Source organism: Aythya fuligula, chromosome 7 (assembly GCF_009819795.1).
Source record: "Aythya fuligula isolate bAytFul2 chromosome 7, bAytFul2.pri, whole genome shotgun sequence".
Classification (NCBI taxonomy): domain Eukaryota; kingdom Metazoa; phylum Chordata; class Aves; order Anseriformes; family Anatidae; genus Aythya; species Aythya fuligula.
In genome coordinates this window covers 15,443,721-15,462,923 of record NC_045565.1, presented here as the reverse complement: position 1 = coordinate 15,462,923, position 19,203 = coordinate 15,443,721, and the positions used below count along the sequence as shown (strand labels likewise).

The 19,203-nt window shown below is 41.0% G+C and overlaps 1 protein-coding gene across 4 annotated transcripts in view; it reads left to right on the top strand.

The window, feature by feature from the left end:
* The window catches only part of KAT6B (lysine acetyltransferase 6B), a 111,298-nt gene that overhangs the window by 32,525 nt on the left and 59,570 nt on the right, over positions 1 to 19,203 (top strand). The window lies entirely within an intron of this gene.

The window sequence follows — 19,203 nt, the reverse complement described above, 5'->3', positions numbered from 1 at the left end:
CCTGTGTAGTTCATAATCGCCTAATGATACTTTAAAAATAGATGTTTTATTGTATAGATCTGCACTAAATTAAATGCAACTAATAAATATGAAACAGATCTTTCTGCACAACAGATGTAAATAGTGGTGAAAGGACATATGTCTCGTCTCTAATTCCCCAAACAGTTGTGTTCTGTTCTCTCTCTAGTCTAGGGAACTGCACATAATGCTGATATCTCAGCTGGTGTTGGGGGTGCTGATAAGGGGTCACTCTTGCAAAACTACCAACAAGACACCAAAATACTGCTTGGCACTGAGGTGCTCCAAAACAATGCGAGTACGTTGTGCAGCCAGTGCCAGTTAACTTGCTTGTCCCTTCTCCCTGTCACCACCTCATCCCCCAATACCATGTAAAGCTAGCAGTGTGAGATGATGATAGTTTTATTGCAGAGGTAACTTCTATTTTTTTCTAAAATGAGGAATCTTGGGAAATCGGGGTTTGGAATATTCTCTTCCAACGCTATTTACTGGCTGTCTCAGATGTTATCAAGCTGAAAGGGATAATAAGATGGTATTGCTGAAGCATATTTGCAGCGTTAATATATATTCTGGGATTTGAGTTTACTTCGACTTTTGTACTCTAATATTTTTTTTTTTTCTTTGGGGTAGAGACTTCCTGCACAGCTTGCTTAAGAAACAGGACGAGTGTATATGATATCGGAGGATCGCCCATTCCCCAGTCAGTATTGGGTAAATGTTTGTTAAGGGGGGGACTGAATGCCATGGCTTTATTGCCCACCCTGTGCTTTGGTGGCAGTAACAGTGAATGTCTGCGCCTTGTGTTGCCAGTTACCTGAGTGGGGCTGCTGCTTCTTCCCCCGGGATACCATGAGCCTCATCCTTATGAGGAATACCAACATCTCCGGAGGCTGTGCCTGCAGCACCATGCTCTTCACTCCCTCGTACCACTACAGCTCACCCGTTTGTAGGGCTGTGGCTGTTGTGGCCCGAAGGTAGAAATTAATGGGTTTCCTTTTGTTGCACTTTGTGCTTACTTTTTTACCTCTGTCAAGCCACAGTTGTGCACAAGTAATAAGGAGAGCATGGAAAGATACTGTGTGGGGGCTTAATTTCTTTGAGTGTGGTCCACGGAGCCTTCTCCAAATGAGTATGCAAACTGTAACCCATATTAAGGAATCATAGAGGTAGAAGAAACTACAGATCAAGCTTTGAGAAATACTGAAATCCACCTTCCATTCACATCAATTTTTGCCTTCCCTGCTCCCCTAAAAGACTAGTACCTCAAGTGCTTGAATTGCCGATGTGTACGAGCTTCAGAGACACTGAAATAGTGCGTGGAGGAAATGAGGATGGATGGATGAAAAGCAGCATCAACAGCGGTGTGCAGAATTACAGTCCAGCAGGCTACTGAAACAGGTGCTGGCCGTAGCTGTTCCTAGTGGGCAGCTGGAAAAAGGGATTTGAACTCTGTCAGCTGGACCACCCCAGGAACTTACTGCCTCACGTTCATCACTTGCCACAGTTTGGTAGTACAGACGTGAGCTCTTAGGTGGATTAGATGCATGAGATGATTGCAGTCTGTGTCTGTGTCTCATTGCTCCTCTTACTTCACTGCACGATTGTAGCTATTGCTAAGGATGACTGGACCAGAGGAATTGCTCAATTATCTATCCCGTTTCCTAACAGGATTAACATTTTGGAGCTTGAATTAAAGCTTTTACTCTGTGTTGTCAAAACCAGGTTCTTCACTTTTGTAAATGAACTTATATTTTTTTCTTTAAGAAAAAAGCTTAGGTCTTCAAAAAGAACGACATGAAGTAATACCATCTAATACATTATGCATTTTTGGGGGGTTCTTGGAGCATTTTTCATATGAACTGCATTACAATTACTCTTAATGTGTAGACAGTTGATTATAATTATGAAAGGTCATGGGTTTTATTGCAGTCTGTGCTGGCATCCAAGATTAGGATACTTACTAACTCAGTCCCATGTTTTCACATTCAACATGTTTCTTTGGGTTGTACAAAGAAGGTGGTGTTAAAATCATATGAGCTTCCACCTCCCCCCCACTAATTGTGCAACTTGATGTAAAAATATTTTTGCTGTTAGTCTTGCATTGCTTCCTAAGTAGTGTGCCTCTTACAGGTAAAAGGAATAAAGAAACAAAAGGCAATGATAGCTGATTACTGATAACCCATTTTACTACTTGAACTGCATTGACCTCTTTCAGGAAGGCGGTGTAATAACGCTGGTTAAGACTTCTTCCAAATGGGGATGCTTTTCATATGAATAAGTATTGAATATGACTTGTACTGTCACTTCTGCCGCTTTTTTGTGCGTGCCCTTGCAAGTGGGGGGATCGTGTTGTTTTCATAGTCTTATTGCTTAAATGTGTATCCAAGAGACAAGTGCTGTTATTAGTGGCTTGTTTTGGGAGAGTTACGTTTGTTGAGAGTGATCCTCCTTGCTTTTGTAATACACTTAAGTAGCTTCATACATAAATTAATGGCACTGAGCTTGAAAGAGGCAAGAGTGATTTATCAGTGTTTTTGTCCTAGATAATCCCCCGTTGTTTTGTTCTGGTGTGTTTCTCTGCTGCTCTTTTGCCGTAGCTGCCACACCTAATGGCTTTCCAGGAAAGCTGAGGCACACCCCCAAAAATATTTCCATTTTGGAGGAATCCCTTTTACGCAGAGGGGAGGCCTGTGCTAGATCCGCCTGCTGCTTTGAAAGTGTTCAATGGCAAGTGTTGCTTTCAAAAACGTGTTTAATCACCTGACCAAACTTACTTTTCATTGTGGACCACACAGATGATGTTTTGGTGTTAACCTAATAGACTCCTATTCTTTCAACCAAATGCAAAGGGTTGGTTGTCAGATGATCACTTTACCAACTGAAATAAAATAGAGACCTGTCCCCAAATTTGTTGTGATGGATCCCAGTGAATGGGAAGATCAGCTGAGGGAAGCTGTGATGTTTCTGCTTGTGAAAACAAGGTGGGGGGTAGTCTAAAACGTGTATGGCTTGGTAGTGTGTGGGATTGGTGTATTAAAAACAGAATTGTTTTAAAATACTAAACTGAAATCTAGGGCTAGAAGTGAAGTTCCTGCAGGGGAATTCTGCCCTCTTTGATCTCCAAACAGCCTAAGTGCAGTTGAATGTGGATTATCTCCGAGTGCTATTAACTTGTTACCTTACGGTGTTGAGTCAAGTGGGCCCGTCACTTCACTTCTGAATTGAAGTGGTGCTGCATGGCCCAGAAACTCGTCCCTTGGACAGTTCTGCTCCGGGTCCTCGCTTCTTGTCTCTGCGTAGTGGGGGCTTGGGGAGGGAGGTTTCTTCCACCTCCATAAATTTGTATCTTAAAGCGGAGAAGTGCTTGGTACAACCACTTTTTGGTTAAGAGTGAGTTTAATATTTCTTAATAGAAATATTTTTCTCAGAGCTGACACCTTTGGACTAAAACTGTTGTAGGCTCTTCTCCCTCCTGGACTGCAGTTGTTCCAGCAGCAGGTCAAGGGGAGGGATGGGGCCGGAGCTGCCAGGTGCTGGGCTCCCTCGGGTGCTGGTGTGTCAGTGCTGCTGAGAGGGGATGGAGCAGAGGGGATGTAGGTGCTGTGAGCAGCCTTCTGTTAAAGTATTTTCTCTGTTTAAATTGTAATACTATCAGCTATCCAAAGCAAGTGGGGAGGGAGTCAATTTACGGGTCCTAGAACTGGAAGTTCTGGACAGCTAGAACTGGAATCCATCCAGTGAGGTAGTGGTCTTGTAGGGCTGTGTCTAGCTTCATTCAGGTGCTTTCACTTAAGTGTGACTTAGAGGCAGTTGTGAAAATGCCCTGCCACCTTGTTTGGTATCGTAATGGAAGTGGAGTGGGTTGGGGGAAGGAGGAGTTCAGTATTGCACTAATGAAGCTATGCCCCTGTGCAAACAGAAGTTGCAGCATGGCTCTGACATCTTTTTCAGCTCTGCCAAGTGGTACCTCTCATCTGTTTGCTGGGAGGTTGTGCACAGTTCTCATCTGTTTCAATGTTTCCCTGTTGTCAGACTTGAGAGCCATTTTTTTACCCTGTTTTTTTCCCCTCCCCTTCTGGACACTCCAGAGGAATCCTTGGTACTTCCTTACAGGGACGGTATGACAAAGGTGCTCCTGCCAGTGAACTTCGGGAATAATGGTTTGAGGAGGCTTTATGGGGAATGTGTGGGGAATACCTTTTGCCCAAAATTGTTTGCATATCTCATTCTACTTCCACTCTACATCTTCCTTTCCAAGCAGCGGTGGTGTTCTGAAGGACATTGTCAGGAGATTGTGTGAATTCCTATGAGAAGGGCAGACATCTTCATAGAGATCTTGGAGTCCCGTTTCCCCCCATTCCCTATTTAGCTGTGATTACAGGTGACAGAGCAGCTTTTTTCCCCATGAAACACAAGCCTCAGAAAGCAGAAAAGAATGCAGGTCCTCTTGCAAGATACTTCATCCTTCAGTTGTAATGAACAAGATGCAAAAAAAAAAAAAAAGTAACAAATAAGAATTTATCAGATGTCCTTTAAAAAAAGGACTTTGTTCCATAGCTGTGGGTATTATCTGTTGTTCTTGTGAAGGACTAGTGTTTGCTTTATTTTGCTTGATTATTGGTTTTTATTAATATTTTGGAGAGAGATTTGAAAGCGGAAGTTTAGAGTGCTTTATTATTTCAAATGATTCTTTTCCCCCAGACCTTAATGCTTTAGGAAATCCTACCTAACAATATCCATTTTTCATTTCTCCCTATCATCTGCAAGACAGCGTTTCATAATATGAAGGCATGAGAGATCTCCCAGTTGAGTTTCTGGGAGGGCCATGTTGTTAGGGAGCACTTCCCAACACTTCCCAAATGACTGTATTAACAGTGTATTTGGCTTATAGCTGCTGGTTTTTTCTACTGGCATCTTGTGGGAGCTGTTGCAATGAAGACCTTTGCTGCCTTATTTTTAATGTGGCAAGAGGTATGTGTTAATATATAACAGAGCTATTAATTCTCATCAGTCTTTTCTAGCTCACTTTGAGCAATAAACTACTTTCATCAGTGAATGGCTGTCAAACTTACTGTTCACGTGAATACAGACTCATTAAATTGCAGTATTATAATTAAAAGGTATATAAATCAGTGAAGGCTGTACAGGCTGCCATTGATAGGGGATTTGAAGAGACTTTTCTAGAGCAGTTTGCTGTAACAGCAGAAATCCCTGGATATTTCAGGGTAAGGTGAGTTTTGCTGGCATGTGGGGTGTTGCGTGAAGTTTTACCTGTCTGTCCTGAGAAGAGGAGGGCATATTGCTTCCAATATGAAGGGGATGCTGGAGACACTTGGGTCTTCTTGAGGACATTTCAACTCCGTGGAGTCTTTGATGGGGCAGCAGGGGAGCGGGTTACATTTAGTGACCAGTAGAAGCAGAGCTACAACCTGAGTTTTCCCAGCAGAAAACAACAAAAAAAAACCAACCAAGTAAACAACAACAACAACAAACAGGAAATTGCCATCCCAAAGAACTTACTAAGGAGTAGAGAAATGGTAAGAAACCTTTGTTAATTACCATAAGCTCGTTATTTTTGTGAAATAGCAGCAATGGGTTATCTGAAGATCTTTTCTAAGAGCCAATGCGCTTTGTTATATTGAAATCTTAAAAGCACTTTAAGAGGAATAAACTGTGTAAGCCTATGTCGTAAAGCACTCCTAACTTGTCCTTCAAGGAAAATCCTCTTCAGGATTCATTACTTTTTTTCTCGTTATGCACTTTGTGGTTCTTGCTGAACAAAATTGGTCTGAATTTGCTGGCCACTCAGTACAGATTTCAGTTTAACTCCATGTTTTGTTTGTAAGGGAAACAGTATTTGTTGTGGTAGAAAAGTAGTGGTGGTCCTTTCTGCCTGCTCTCAATTTGCTTGAGGGACCAACTGGAGTTCCAGCTACAACACAGGGGAATCCTGCAAGATGCGTGCAGATTGATTCCCCCACTCCAAAGTCAAGTTTTTGGCCTGCCTTGTGGTCATCAGTTACTAGTCCAGGAGCTGGGCTGTTTTGGGTTTCGATGCGTTATCAGAGAGGTTGACAGGGAGGATTAAAAACGTGCTACTGGGAGAAAGTTTTTTTGTTTCTGTCTTGATACCTGCCTTTCTTTGTGTATGTTTTGAACTACTGATTTGGATTTATTATTTATTAACTTTTTGGCAGGTTGGAAATGTAAATCAGACTATTTTGCTGAAATAGGCAATTTGTGCTTGAACTAAATAGTACTAGATCTATTCCATATGAGAAATAAAAACACTGTTGTTGTTGTAATCTCAAATAGGAGCGTCACCGAGTAAGTTACGTGATCCAGGTTTGTGTTTCTGAAGTTCTGCTTCTGCCGAATATCATTTAAATAGTCTGTCATTAAGAAAGATTAGAATAAGTTGTTGTTTTCGGTTGCTGGGTTCACTTGCCGGGTTCATTTGATTAATATATTCTGGCTTTCAGACTTGGAGCTTTGCTGTGTTTTGAGTAATAAAATTATACAGTTTTTTTGTGCAATATTAATACTTTCCCCTTCCTTTCTCCCCTCTTTCTCTTCCTCTCGTCATGTTTTGTCACTGTCACCTCTCTTCAAGTGTAGATTTATTTCTCATATGAATTGTTGTTTTCTTTGGCAGGAGCTACAAGCAAGTCTGTGTGAAATTATGTAATGTCTGAAAAGTTATGTTCATGATTAATTAGCCTATCATAAAATGATTTTGGCCTGTGTGGAATAACTAGATCATACTTTTTATTTACTTGGCACTGGTAGTCGGCACTCTGGTCACATCCAGTAACTATAGAGTGCTTTGTATTAACTGCTCTGTACACGGCCCGATTTATATTTGGAACACGAAGTGCACCTTTTTATTGGCCAGTTAATGCAAACTTCGCATTCAGGTTCAAATAAACTTTAAAGGAAACTAGCTTGAGCTGCAAGTATGTCTTATTTCTCAAATGGTAGGATTTATAGTTATTTGCTTAAAGCTGAGCACCTTTTAAATGGCACGTTCAAAAAGTTTTTACAAGAAGTGAAAAAAAATGAGGGAATGAGATGTTATATCCGAACTGCACTGACATCAGTGGCATAGCACTGACTGCTGCAGAGTCAGCATCTCATCTAGGATTTTAAGGCTGGAGAAGGCTTTTTGTATAATTTATACTGTAGCTTTGCCTTATTTTTCTCTTTTCTTTCAAGAAATCTATTCACTACAGTTGAATTGTTCCAAAAATACTCCATGGATTTGGGATCTTTCAGATCTTGGCTTGGTTAGCAGGACTTCTTGTTAGTAGTGAAGGCTTTTAGGTTCTATTCTGAGTGTCAGAGTAAGCAAGATCTGCTCTATGAGTAGGGCTATTTAGGATTCTTTACAGACTTTGTTTCTAAAGCAGTCTGGATTTTAGACAAGTAGTGTTCAAAAAATTCCATGCTCTTTAAATGTTCCGATTTGTATCATTTAATTGATATTTCAGAAATGCTTGCTTTTGCAAAACTGAGGGAGATATTTTGCTTATCCTTAATATTACTTAGTTAAATTACCTTTGCTACTGAAGAATACCACATGTAACTTGTGTTTTTGCTAAGCTGAGGGCCTTCCCTTGCTTAGGAAATTTACCGTTGACTTTTTACAAAAATACTTAAGGCACCAAGGGACAAGAGCTGTAAATAACCCTGATTTAGGGTGGTAAGAAATAAGCTAATCTCCCTGGTTGTGCCTCAAGTACCACTGTCTCCTTGTTCAGACTGTTAAAGGAAATAGTTTTTCTCACATTGACCTACAAGGGTAAATGTGAAATTTAACATTTTTTGACCCTACCATAAAATTTTTGCAGAAGTCTATAGGATCAGAATTTTGTTGTTTATTTTCTGGTGCTGTTAGCTCAACAGCAAGCACCTGAATTAAAAAATGGACATAGCTGGTTAACTTGGCCCTTGGCCTTGCAGGTTACTGTAGTCCTCAAGGCTGCTCAGCGAGATAGGCAGCAGGGTGGTGTTCTTCATGCTGCTCCTCTTTCCATTGGGTTATCATGCTTTCTCCTGGATGTGAACCAAGTGGCAAGGGCAAATCTGTGCCTAGAAAATACTCTTGTGAAGTGGATTCCTGCAGTATGTTGTACGTGTGTCTGAGTGCTCCTGTCCCAGCTGTGCTCTGCAGTCTTGTGGAGTTAGATCTAAGAAAGGGTTTTGTTGGTCGCACTGCACAAGAAAGCTTGCACTGGAAGTACGAAAAAATGGTCAGTGTCCCTTAACTATGAATGAAACTGTAGGTGCAGGTTACTCCATCATTTAATTCTGTTCATGTGTGGAAACGAACAGCACCAGCTCTGTATGAGGTTGAAATAATCCTACCACTGTTGGAGGGAGTTGCTTGGCTTCCGAATGCTGTGAGACTTCATTTCATACTCAGGCAAGCTCCACTAGTACCGTAAGACTGATGTATTTACTGTTTTTGTATGCTCTTTACTTCAGCTATGCCATTTTGCTGGAGTGCAAGGTTCTTGCCACCATCTGTAGGCCATCACTTGCTGTTCTTGAGATAAAGCATAAGCGACTTGAAGAATGGTGTATAAATCCCTCAGAAATCATAGTAAGTGAGCTGCTGGCTCAATGAACGTTGCTACAATCCTTTTGTTATTCTGTTTTTTCTATTATTATGATGCTACAACGTGTAAATGCTCCCTAGTAGCATGGCAGTTCAGTGTTGTTGGCAGGACAGAGGATGGCCTCTTAGATTTTGTGGGTTTTTGCTTGGTAACTGCAGTCTTTGAGCTGATGTAGTAGGTAGATATAAACCAGGGTTTGAGAGCCTGACTGATTCGTTTCCAGGAGTCATGCAATACAAATTACTGCAATCTTTCTTAATTTTTTTCTGCCTGCTTAAACATAATGGTTGAAGCCAAATCTTAAGCCTGTTTCCTTCAAGAGGCTTTCATTTAACTTTATTTAAAAGGCATACTTGGAAGCCTTTCTAAGAAGAGCTGGCCTTCAGTGAACTATTTATCGGTTTTGTTTTGAGCTGTTTACGTAGCAGGACTGGTTAACAGTGGTTTATTATATTCACATGGAGATAATTTTCCCTGTATTTATAAAATGAAACTGTTCTTTTTTATATAATTATAACAGTTTTAATTTGGAGGAAGGGGTGGGGTTGAATTTCTTCTATATTGGCCTTTCCTTATGCACGTAAAGAAGCAGGGACCAGTGGAGCAATGTGCTTCATTTTGTTTGGATTGCCAGCCACTTAAATAACCCTTGGGGATGTACAGCTCCTTTGCCCGTTCATTTTTAGTATCCCACTGCTATAGGTTTCTGCAGCTGATCAAGTGAAAAACTGCTGTTCTCTTCGCTCTCATGTAAAATACACCATATGTACTTTACAGACCTAGCAGACTTTGAATGGCATCGTGTCTTGTAAAGTTAGAAGCCCTGTGAGTGACTTGAACGTCGTGGCTGCTGGAACAAATTGCCTTTCTCCTCTCAGGAATAAAATTCAGTTCCCATTGAGAGGGTGGGGACGGTGGTGGTTAAGCTGTTCTCATTTAATCATTTATTTGTCCAGCTTTCACCCTTTTCAGAAAGGAGGTCAGGAGTGAGCGTATTTTAAATCAAATAACTAAAAGTAGATTTTCAATATTTCTATTGCTCCTTAGCTCACCTAGCTGGGTAATGTGTTAGTGCCATTGTTTTCACCAAATGAAAACCAGTGACTTAGCAACAGCAAAATCAATGGTATACTGGTGTCACTTGTTGCCCGTAGGAATACAGGGGTTTAGTTAATACTTGGGCCTCTATAAGAGAGGTAACTGTCCTAACAATGATGTTATTTGTATTGCATCTGCTCTTAAAATCAGTGTTTCGGCAGAAAAGATGTCAAATTACAGGTGGACCATAACAAAACCTCGTTCTTAAACAAAACAATCAAAAAAAAAATCAAACACAACATAGCTCTTCTTAAAGCTTGCATTTTCATAATGACATCAGTGGAAGAAATCCAAAGAAATACTTCTCTTGTAATCCCATATCAAGTTCTGGAATGTGCAGCCTTAATCTTGCTTTGGTCCCAGTGCTTTTCCTTTACGTACATCAGACGAAGAGACAGGATATTGCTTGACTTTGTGTGGTAAATGAGCAGCTTCATCTTGGAGTAGAATTGTGTTTTACTTGTATTGTTTAAAACTGCACTTTGCACTATCCCAGTCCCACAAAGCCCTTGCTTCTGTATTTATAGTGCTACTCAGCTCTGGATAGTGCTGACAGTAAACTTGCCCCAAAGAGTAAATGAAATAAAATATGCATATGATCCACTTAATATGCAATTAAACATTTTCCCTGAGCAATTAGCATCAAGACAACTAATAATTATCCCGTGCCACACTGCAAACATATTATGCACATTTATGTTGGATGACTTTGGTAATAAGTTATGAATAAAAATGTGCATATATACAAACATCTGAGTAAACATAGTATTATGCCAACAAAGTGTGTACTTTTCATACGCGAGTTTGTTTAATCTACCTAAAAGCAATGCTTTTTCTCCAATGAATGTCAGAATTGACATTCCTATTGGATCATGGCCTGTGAATCACAGCGTTGCTTACCTGCTTGTGATTACACATGTAGCTTCTTGCTTCATCCTACTTGCATTGCAACAACAGGTAGAGCTTGGAGTTAGGAAATGCAGTTCCATTCCAGCAACTGTAAGTACCCGTGACCCAAAAAAAGGGTCTCCTGAAAACAAAGACCCAAAACCACTAAAAGTTGGGGTTTTATCCAAAGTTTGAACATCTTCTAAATACAAGAAGAAAGCAAATACCAAGGAAACAAGGTAGGTGAAGAAAAGGTGAAAATACGAAGTGAGAAGTGAGCAGAATTTGAGTTAAGCTGGGTGCTTCACTGTTTTCAAGCTGACCTCTGAATCAGTACCTAGAGGTGTACTTAAAGGGGTGAGATTCCTTGTAGGATTGCATGCTAATGGTGTGGATAATGTGTAATTTAACTGCTTTCTCATCAGGCACAATGGATGGCGTGGTGGTTGATGGTGTAGCAGATAAATCATGATGATGATGGTAGGTCAGTGTTGTTAGGCTTACCTGCATCCTTTTGTGACAGATGAAGTGCATGGGGAGCAATGGAAGCGTCTGGAATTGGAAGCGTCTGGGTTCTGTAGCTGCTGAAATGATCACGGGGTCTACCCATATCAAAAGGCCTGGTTTTAGGCTGTCGACAATAGTCCTGTGTGTCCATTAAACCTGGGTTATGGTTGGCCAACCTTACCTCTGCAGGCACAGAGGCTTTAAATAGGTTCTGTTAAAAATGAAAGCTGAGCCTCCAGAGAACTGGAAAATTCATTTCTGGTTTTGAGGTGCAGCTTTGCACCTTTCTCCAGGAGGCTGCTTTGGATATCTGTTGTACAACAGAAGGGGGCTTTTTGAGTTGTTCTGGTGGATGTGTCCTGCCAACAGAACATGAGTGCAGTTTCATTTGTATGAAGTTAAAAGGACCAGGGCAATTAAACAAAGCCCTTTCAGAAAAGGTGAGCACATCTATGGATTTCTGTGGTGTTTTTGGTATGTTTTTGTTTTTAGGCAGGGTTTCTTCTGCCATGCATGTTGAGCAACCTTCAATATGAAGAATATCTTGGATGATTTCTTGAATACTGTTGCAGCAACTTTAGTAAATTGAAGCTTTGGTTTTGTTTCTAACATTTGCATTTTCATATGAAACATGTGAAGCCTGCTTTGAAATAATTTGAAATAGAGTAGAGCTTTGCTTTAATTGCATTTCCCAGGTTGCAAGCAAAAGAGGCTTTTGATGCCTGAAGTTGCATTTTGCTTCCTAAGCAGTAACTACGAGTCCCCCTCTTCTAGGTTGTGTTGTTCTCCAGTTTGGATGAGCAGGAATATTCCTTTCAGTAACTTCTAAACTGTGTTTAGAAGACCACTGCCTGTGTTACTTTGTGCATGTCTTCTTCATTACTGTGTTTGTTTACGAAGGCAGAGGTAAGCTTTTTGTCTGTTCAGTTCCATAAGCTGTCGTGGTGACGAGGTCAGTCCTGAGGCACAAGAAGTGATGTGGGAGCTGTGTTAGCATGCTGTCCTGCCAGGTACCCTTGCTTTTTGGTACAGTCTAATGAAATACACTGGGAGGAAAAAGTAATCTACTAACACAAGTCTGCATTACAGTTTGGCTGTATTTTTCAGGGTGGGGAGGAGGAATCAAGTTTTATGTTTTTATATTTATTGGCTTTAAAAAAAAAAAAGTTGTTTTAGGGATAATACACGGGATTTTTAGCTGAAAAAAAAGCTAGGAGTAACTTGGTTGGCTCTGCACATCTGTCATCTCAGGATCGATGGGGACTGGATAGAGTCCCCACCTGTTTAGGAACTGTAATTTCCTTACAGGCTGATGTAGAGCTCCAGAAAGTGGCGGACTGCTCCCTTGCCTGCTGCCATTTGCAGCAGTTAGGTCCATTTGGATGCGCGTTCAGGAGTTTCCTACAAAAGTTGGATTTCCAGTTCTTAGGATGCCTGAGGAATGCTCCATGAGGTGAGGTGGTCCTCACGCGTGTGCTCTCACCATCTCCTTCACCCATCATGTATCAGTTGCTCCATGTGTGCGCGCGAAGGGAGGGGCAGGGACCTGCAAGAATGGGTTGCAAGCTCTGAATCCTAGTACCACTGTTGCAGTTAAATGCCTTTAGGGGTGTACATCCAGGCAGACACAAAGGCCTTTATGCTTCTCAGTTTTGGGTAATTTAGTTACCTCAGAGTTATGCTGCATATCATAATTTCCATACATCTGTACCCCATGGAAGTATGGGAGAAGGATGTGAGCAGAGGAGAAGCCACTTCGTAATAAGGATATAAGAGATCTATAGCTCAAAAGCAAACATGACTCTGTGTTCTAGCAGTGAATATCCTCTTTTGGGGGAAGAGGAGAAGCTCCAGACTACGGCTTTTCCTCCACATGCTGTTTATGTACGGTTTATTGACTTTAATCTTTAATATAAAAACTTTTTCTTTTCCTTGGAACTGTTCTTACACTGTTTTTTTCATTGTGCTTTCTGAACCTGTAGGTCCTACAGTCACGTTTGTAGCATGGCTAATGTTTTCATGCTTCCGCAGTAACAGCCTGTGTGCATGTTCCCAGTGTCCTTTGAGTTGGTGTGTATTGCCATGTGATGCTTGTATTAGCATGGCACTGTAGAGCTAAATATGGGATTTAGTGGGCAGTTGTCATTAAGAAGTTGATTTTAAAATTAAAGTTTAGCTTACTTTGTAATCCCTACTTCCTGAAACACAGCATTTTTTTCCCTGATGTGTAAAGTGAACTTTTATTTTCTCCCACAGAATGGGTGCAGGAAGGGAATTGGAGCTGAAGGTACTGGTAATGCCTTGCCTTGCTTATGACCGGAGCAACTGTTTCAGTAGTTGAGACTAAAAATTAGTATCTGTCTCTCATTCATTTTTTTGTTTCTCGGTATTAATAATAGTAGTTAAAATGTTTAGAGATGATAATGGTGGTAGTTCTTACTCAAGGACTTTGTTTTTTGAAATTAGGATATGATTGTCAAAAAAAAAAAAAAAGACCACCACCACCAACCCAGCTCCAAAATGAAAATGGTTAGCCCTTGAAGGTAAAGAGTGAGATCAAAACAGTGGATCCCTAGTGAAGGTCACAGCAGTTCCCATTTGTCTCTATCCTGGTAACCTTGAAATGACTTGCGCTGTTTCTATTCATGGGATAATAGAGATCTAAAATTGGCGTATTGCATATGGATGTGTCTCCTAGCAAGTTGTCAGATGCTGTTGAGGCCTTTCAGAAAAGGCATTGTGAGAGCTGCAAATAAGAAACTTGAGGCTTTTGGATTGCTGTTGAAACTTATTTTTGGGAAGTATACATGAAACTTCTTAGTTCTCTTAGTGTGCATAACATTTAATGGGACTAGGACTTAAAACCATAATTGTTTATATACAGCCAATGTCTAGCAGTTTTAAACAGATTGTCTGAAATCTTCAGAGTGCTATAGCAATGCAAATAATAATCTACTTGCTTTCAGTGGGATTTATAGTTGTGGGTAACTTCACATACTTGAAAATAAAGACTTTTCAGGACTTAAGATGTGACTTTTGGGGCTGCAGACTGTTAGAACATTGAATGCTCTAAGACTTCCATGGGAATTATAAATTAGAAGAACACGCAAATTCCTCCAGCACATGAACTACTGTAGGGAAAAAAATGTTTTGAGATAGACTTTTGAGGCAAACTTATTTTGGCATAAGTTAACCGAAAACCAGCAGAATTTTAGCCGTGGATTAATTTTATGCAGTGGCAAAGCATGTTAGTTTATCGGAATAGACGGATGTGATTCACTTAAAAACAAGTAAATCGCACTTACTGCTTTCATAAAGGACAAACTCAGCTAGCATTAAGACAAAGTTTTCACTTAAGTACAAATGATGCACTAGTTGAACTATGTGCTAACACCGCTGTTACAGTTTCTGGACAAAGAAGGCAGTAAGGAAAGTGGGTCCTTAATGTTTCACAGTTTGTAAAATATTCCAGGTAGTTGCAACTTTTTTTTTTTTTTTTTTAAATCAATTATAAAACACTTCCTGAGGTCACCAAAACCCATGTTGCTAATTTGGTTTTAGCTTTTATCAGTAGCACAAACTCCCTGGGTATTTTTTTTTTCTGAAAGTGATCGAAATGATTAAACAATGATCAAAATGTAGATGTACATACCTCTGTTAGTGAAAAAGATCTTAAACATTATGCATGCATAATTACTGTCTAAAATGGGTTTGAAACTAGGCCTTTTAAGATAAAGATTGAGTTGTGCAGGAGGAACTCCATTGTGGCATCCAGGCTCCACTAACATCTCTGCTCTGCATGCGGGGCCGTGCCAGTCTGTGGACATGGGGCTGGCATCCTTTGGCCGCGGTGTTCCTTGTGAAGCCCGTGGCCGTTCCTAATTACGGCAGTTATTCCAATAGACTTGGAAACACTGATCTCTGCTCATTAATTCTCCATTCTTCCTGCTCCCCCAGATGTTAAAGTCAGATGATATTTTTTGATTCCTCATGGTGAATGATGTCACTCATGTGTCTTTTTTTGTATTAGGTGGGTGGTTGTTTTGCCTTCCTTTCCTATCCTGTGCCCAATGCAGACGGAGGATAAGCTGTGGTGCTCTCCTCCACCTCACCTGCTGCACTGGCTTGCAGACCTTTCTTCCCATGTCGCTGTGACTTGGTCTGCTGTTGGTGCCTTCCTGCTCTGTGTGGTGGGATAACAGCTGAGAACTCATCTTCCCCTCTCTCAGGTTGAGGATGTGCACTCCAGTGCAAAGCTGTTAAAGGTGTCACTTCACTCCTGATGAAAGGCAATACCTTTCAGGTTTAACTACCTCGTGCTCTTTGTCCTTTCTCTAGGTATTTAATGGCAGAAGTTGGAATATGGTGTTTGTGAGGGTTGTTTGTATTAGGTGTCATTATTAATAATATTTTTTAGCATAAAAATTTCCTTGTGTACACAGCATACCAAACTTCTGTTTGGAGTAAATGAGCTGCAGACCTTATTTTTTTTCCTTGATTTTATTAGTGCCCTTTTTAGGAAGGTGATGATGCATTTATGAGATCAGAGCAAGGGTTTGTATAGTGCCTAAAGCAGACACTGGCTGGGACCTGCTAAATATTCTGAGGTAGTCTATTTAGGAAGCCAGTGTTTTGAAACATTACCTGCGTGGCTCTTCTGGTTCACACAGGCTTTTATGACACTGTTCTGATCAACTGCAGTGGGTGATTGTTTACAGGAATGATCTTGCCTTTGCATTTCGTGCCTGAAGGGAAGGGGAAATGCATTTAAGACTTCCTATTGTGAATGTTTAAAACAACGCCTGGTTTATTTAACACTTGTGCTGTATTTGTAGCAGGATTAAATAGCTATCACCTACCAAAAGCTAATAATTCATTTGTCATCACCAAGCAATACACTCACAAATTTGGAACAGATTGTGTTTCAGAAACTCAAGTTCTACATTCTAGGTTACAATCCTTTCTTGCTTATTGCAGGAATGTCATGTCACAGTGTGTGCATCACAGGGGTTCTGACCCAAAATTACTGGTGACAGTGAAATTACCATGATATGGCACTGGCTCGTAAGGCTATTTACAGGACAGATGGACTGCAGTAGTTCAAGTGTGAAGTTTTTAAAGGGTGGGTTGGCTCTGATTGTTGAATGCATTGTGTTAAAGTATTGTTCAATTTCTAATTGGGAAGGAAAACAATCAGTTGACAGTTGCTGAATTGTTTGTCTGTTGTTTTGTATTAGATTTAAAAACCAAGTTAAAATCTGACTGCCTAGCTGCTTTTTTTTACAAAGCTTCAGTTTCTGAAGGCAACTGCGTGTTGGCATGGTGTGTGGATTTTCTGCATATTTACCCCTACTGCAATTGTAAATACGCTGTTACTGGAACAGGGCAGCCTTCTAAATTTGGATATACAATTTCTAGTGATCTAGAAAACCAAAACCTTCTGACAGACATGATTTAGCTTGTTCTCCAAGTTCAGTTGGATGAGAAGTTCTCCTCAGCTTATTAGCTCTGTGGAAGAAACAACAGGATGTTACTGGAGAAGCATTGCTCACACCTATATTCAGGGACAGAGCAGACAACAAAACCTTGAAGTTTTGGCAACAAAATCACTAATGTGATTCTGAAGAATGAGATAGGAAAAAAAATAAACTCAGATTGAATAGCAAGAAAAATACTGGTTTATTTAGTGTAAAATGTTACTGCGTTGAATAACCGGAGTAGTGCCTGCTTCCTTACCCGGGATGGGCTGAGGCGGGAGCAGGAGGTTTGTTGCCATGGCCAAAATCCCGGTCATGGTCCTCAAATCCTACTCACGGTCCTCAGCACCCAGCACATCAACTGCTTGTTTTTGGGAGTTTCTGCCCCTCCCAAATGCTGCTTGGGGGACATCCACCCGTCGCCTGTTTCCCCCTCAGCGTCTCCCATCCCGTACTTAGCCTCTTGCTGCGTTCACTGCTTTTCTGCAGCCTTCTCCCAGGCCTCCGTGAGCTGTGTACTTGCCCTTCTGGCACCCATTAATGTGACCCCATGGGTGTGGGAAGATTGCGACAGCGGGTTTGTAGGATTCTGTAATGCACAAGGACTCGAAGGCTTTAGTTTCTTAAATTTCTTCACTGCCAGTTGCTGCAAATCACTGCTGGAAAAGCAAGTATACACTTGTGATTGTTTACCTAAGTGCCTGCCTGCGTGTGCTGTTTTGAAGGGCAGCTCTCACCGAACCCCTCCCAGGGGCTAACCTGGGCCTCCTCAGCTGTGGGGCAGGACTCAGCTGTGTCACGGAGCCTGGCCTCAGCTGGGCATCCCCGGCAAGGCCCTGTGCCATTCTGCAGGTCTCGCGTGGAGAAGTTCTTGCAGGAGAGCTTTGGCAGAGAAGCTCATCTCGGAGTAGAAAGCAGGCTGCTCTTGGATGTTGGGAGATGTATGGGGATCGGATGCTAGTTCCTGGTACAGCCAGTAGCTGGTGGTGATTCCTGCTTTCCCAGCCCATCAGCTGGTTATCACAGCTCCTCTGTTCGGTGCCCATCAGGGAGATCTGGGGCTCCCAGCTGTGCTTGTCAAGGATGCCCTGATTCCCAGGCCAGCCAGCGCACCGTGTCAGTGGTTTGACACTTGTGGCTGCTCCAGCAGCGAATTACTGGCCAGGCGAGTTTCTGTAAGAGATGAAATGGAATTAACCTCGATGTTGACTAACACTTGTGTTACAGAGGATAATGATACTTGATTACTGTGTTTTAGGTGGGAAACCAGTGATTAGGGCTTGAAAAATGATACAGGTAGGAGATGAGCTTCTTTGTTTTATATGCTGACAAAGACTTTTTATGGTTCATCCTAATTGAGTCAGTTGCGGGACAAAAATACCACCAGTATGACTGCAGTGCTGCTTCAGCTATGCAAGTTCAAGTAGCATGAGGCTTTACTTAGTGTGCTGACAGCAACGTCTGTATTAACTAACGTCAGTAGCTCAGAGATCAGACCTAGTAATGTTCACAGTTATTAATGTAAATGGTTCCTAAATATATACAGGAGCCTGTAAGTTTCTTGAAAACCTATGTGTGAAGTGACAGGATTTGCAAGCTCTCTATTACTGCGTTTGGTATGGGAACATCAGTCTTTGTAGCCTTGAACTGCCAACAACCTTTGTCCTTTATTTTACCTTCAGTTAAAAAAAAAAAAGGGGGGGGGGGGAGAATAAGGGGATTGAAATAGGAAAGTACATGAATGTTGGCTAATGGCCATGTCTTTCCTAAGTCTTGGAAAGATAAATGAGAGTGTGGACCTGGATTTGTTTCATTACATGAATGATATGTGATGTTTTGTAAATAATTTATCAGAGCAAGCATTTCTGAAATGGCTAAAGCACTGTGATATCAAAGGAAAAGAGAACGGTATCATTGCCAAGATGAGGCTTTTGCTGGCTTCCACTTAAATAAATAAATATCTTAAAATTATCTGTGTTAAACATTTCTTTAAGTTAAGAAATGTTCACAAGATGGTGTAAGTGAACGGTTAGATAGCTCTGAACCATTTTCCTACTGCTTTTTATTGAGGTCTGAATGATTACTAAAAATTAGCTTTTTGTTTAGTGCATGTATTTTTTTCAGGTTAATACCGTTTTCATGTAAATACATCTTAAAGTGATAATGATGGGACAGATAATTTTAATCATGATCTCTTACAGGCAAGAATTGTAAGGTGTTTTCCTTTATCTGTAGGTATGTTACTTTAAACTGACAGGTGGAAAACTCTGCGGGTATGAATGTGTCTTCCCCTGTCTGGGAAGGTGCTTGTTATTACTTCGAGTATCCCACTGAAGAAATAGTTGCACCTTGTTTTACTTGTTGCAGACCTGTTTATAGACTCTCTATGCAATTATTACTGATTTACGTATTTGGATGATGCAGGTAACTAGTTTGACTGAAAATCTCTGAGAATTTCCCATTGGGAGAATGGGGAAGTAAATTTGTTTTTGTTTTTTGGCGGAAAGCTGTGTGTCAATTGCAGGTATTGAAAGGTTTGCGTGTTTGTTCTGTTGTGATTGCGTGAGATTGTTCCAGCATGATGAGTCCCATCA